This window comes from Puma concolor, chromosome A2 (genome assembly GCF_028749965.1).
Source record: "Puma concolor isolate L17-30 chromosome A2, mPumCon1.1.hap2, whole genome shotgun sequence".
Classification (NCBI taxonomy): domain Eukaryota; kingdom Metazoa; phylum Chordata; class Mammalia; order Carnivora; family Felidae; genus Puma; species Puma concolor.
In genome coordinates, this window is record NC_141668.1 from 2,873,415 (window position 1) to 2,876,667 (window position 3,253).

At 56.6% G+C, this 3,253-nt stretch overlaps 1 long non-coding RNA gene across 1 annotated transcript; it reads right to left on the reverse strand.

The window, feature by feature from the left end:
* Positions 1–1,244: 1,244 nt before the first annotated feature.
* Positions 1,245–2,304, reverse strand: LOC147582920 (uncharacterized). The gene is made up of 2 exons (XR_015242576.1): positions 2,128–2,304; positions 1,245–1,500 (listed from the first exon to the last, which is right to left on the reverse strand). It is a non-coding gene; the product is annotated as an uncharacterized LOC147582920 (long non-coding RNA).
* Between the last annotated feature and the right edge of the window lie 949 nt (positions 2,305–3,253).

Below are 3,253 nucleotides of genomic sequence, written 5' to 3' on the forward strand. Positions count from 1 at the left end.
CCTCACTGCTAAGTGCTGGTAAGAGCAGGGTCCAGGGCGCAAGGCGTGATGTCACAAGAGTTTAGGACCATCTACGTCGAATGCCACGTCCTGGCTGTACCGGTTGCGTCCACGTCTGTGCACGAACCTGTGACTGTGGCCTTGTTTGGAAACAGACCCTCTCCAGATGCAGTCGAGGGAAGGGTGGGCCCTAAGTTCTCTGTGACCCGTGTCTTAGAAGGGGGAGAGATTTGTGAAGACAGAGGTGGGACGGGAGGCCGGAGGAGGTCTGGGACAGCTCTGCCCTCGGAGCCCCGGGAGGAGCCCACCTGACGTGCTGGTGCCTTGGTGTCTGACTTCCGGGCTCCAGAGCTGAGACGACAACTTCCTGCTGTTTTAAGCCCCCAGCGCGTGGCTCTCTGCTATGGTGGCCTTGGGAAACTGAGCCAGGGGCGCATACTAGGAGCCCCGTCAGGGTTGGCTGGTGTTCCTATTTAAGGCCGAAGGGATACAACAGACTGAACGTCTGGGAAGCAGGGCCGCTGGGGCAAGAAACACAAAGGAAGTTCTAGACTGCCTTCTAAGGTGGCCACTAGCTAAGGGACACAACAGAGAGGGAAGGAGAGACCTGGCCGGAGAAAGAAGAGAGCATCCTGGGACATTCCTGTTCTGGAGTCTCTGGCCTCGGAACAGTGAGCTTCCCCCGGCCCCCCTTCCCCTGGTGGTGAGAGCTGGGACCCATGGGCTGTTTACAGTAATTACAGTGCACGGGAGGGAAACTGGGGGGGGGGGGGGGGGAGGGTGGATTATGGCCGCGGACATTCCCAAGTCCTGGAAACCGGGGCGTTCCGGGGGCGGGGGCTATGGGTCAGCGAGATCCGGACAGCCAAGGCGGGTCTTTGGAATGCAGGGACGCGATGCCGGCTTTAGCGGGAGTCAGGTTTTATGCCTGAGGCAGAGGGAATTCTAACACAGGCTAGGACAGCAAGACAGAAATTGCCTTTTAGATGGCTGCCATCAGCAATATTTAGCAGGTAGGTTCTGCAGGGTAGTTTAACCTTCTGTAACCTTACAGTTGAGTGCTCGCTCCGCTCCCTCTCTCTCTCTCACTCCCACACGCCTCCACGATATTTTACCCTGATGGTTTGCTTTGAGGGGGAGCTCTGCAGACTTCGTCTCTCTCCTTCGGTGCATAACTGCCTGCCTGCGAATGCATGCAAGCCCCCCTTACACGTTCACATCTAGCAGGGACTGAAACTCCGAGGCACAAGCACCCGCAAGCTTCTTGTTAATCAGGGCAACACCGGATGTACAGTTGGAGCTCGGCAAATAATTAATAGTAATGAAAATTGACATCGTAAAAATTAAAGTGAGGGGGCTGATAGGGAGGGATTGGGTTGGTTGTCATACCTCGGGCCTAAAGGGAAACGGATTGCTTTGGAGGATCTTTTAATTAATTTCAGAGTTTCCCTGTTTCTTCTCCACCAAATGAGCTGCGTTCCTCTCTCGGCCGGCAGGATCCTGTGCAGAGAGAGGGAGGCCTGGGGATCAGCCCATCCCGGGAGCGTCCTGAATCCCGCCCCACCCCCCAACCCCGTGGAGAAAGGTCTAGGTGAGGGGGATGCCCTCCGCAGCCCAAAGAGGGGTTCGTTTTGCAAATTTACTTTCACCACCTATGAATAAGCCAGGCGGTCTGCCCCTCATTCACAGCTAAAATAAAAATGGATCTCTACAGTCTGACCAAGTTCAGCCACTGAGCTGCAGCGTTAACTTGTATTCTAACAAGATTAAAATATATTTGTCCTGGGGATTAGCATACTAAGTCCCCTTTTGCCTTTTTAGCAGTGGCAGGGCACTTTGATCTGCCTTGCGTGGAGAGAGCGCGGCTTGGGCCCAGCCATCCGACTGCCAAGTGTGAAATCGGCCTGGTGTCATCATCATTCTTCCTCGTTTACATCTTCCACCAGTTTAATTATATTTCCGCCACAAAGGTCTGGCGCCTCATTGCATATTCAAGTTAGACCAGGAAGCATTTAAAAAAAAAAAAAAAAAAAAAAAAAGGTAGGGATGAAATAGCCCCGTAGGGGGGAGGGAGGGGCTGCCCGGCCCCTCGCGCCCCTGGGTTGTGTGCCCCCTAGACGGGCCTACCTGCGTGCAAACGTGTGCCCCACGCGGGCCGGCTCTGCGCGGCTCCCCGCACAAAGGCCATGGTCACGCCCGCGCTGGGTTCGGGGGCCGTTTGGCTTGTGCCTCCAGCGGTTTGTATCGTATTTATCCTCCCGACGCACTGGTTCTGTCTCCTGAGGACCTCGAACCCACCAGCGCGCTCCCGCCACGGCTGAAAAGCTGCCCTTCCCCCTTCCAGGTGATGAGTCACCAGTGACTCGCCCATCAGTCGGCTGCGACTGAATTCTAGGGCACACCCGGTGCCCAGAGGGAATGTGTCTCGCTGACCTTTGATGGCCCCAGAAGTATCAGGCCCTTTCACTCCCCACCCCGACCCGAGATTCGGGCCCTCCGGCCCTCCGCAGATTCCCCGAACTGCCCCGGGAGAGGCCAGCCTGCTGGCAGAACAGGCCTGGAGAGGAGATCCCAGCGGGGGACCTCTTAAACGACCTCGCCTCCCAAGCCACCGCCACCTAAGCCTTCGGGTGGCTTAGGGGTGGGGGAGGGGAGGGAGGGGGAGGAAGGGGAGACGGTGACAGCCAGCCCTGGTCCCGCCGGCCCCACACGGGCCACCCCTCCCAGAGCACTAGTGTTTGGGAGAGGAAGTGAGCCAACTGCAGGGGCGGCTGGGGTCTGACCTTCACCTCAGCCCCCAGCCCCGGGCTCCAGGCTCCATTCACTCCCAGCTGGAGCGTCTCAGAGCTGGTCATTCTCGGTTTTGGGGGGGGGGGGCTTCTACGTGAGGGACGTTGGGTGTTATTTCCACAAACAAGCTGGGCAGAATAGAAATGCGGACGGACTTCCTTAGCATTCGAGAGCAGGTCAGCGGTGGGAAGCGCTCGGCTCCGACTGGCCCTTTGTCTGAGCTTTGCCAGGGCTTTCCACTTTCTTGGGGGGACGTGGCGCAGGTGGAGGGACTGGAGGTGGGTTAGGCTGACAGTCACTTTCGCCATGTGGGGAAAACGGGGAGCCCTGAGAGGTCTTTTACAAGGTCCAGATTTATGACCATTTTCGTTTCGAATCAACACTCTTGTCAAAACGAGAGGTTAACAACACATTGCTTCTCAAATTGAATGATATAATTATAAAATTATCCCCACATAATTAA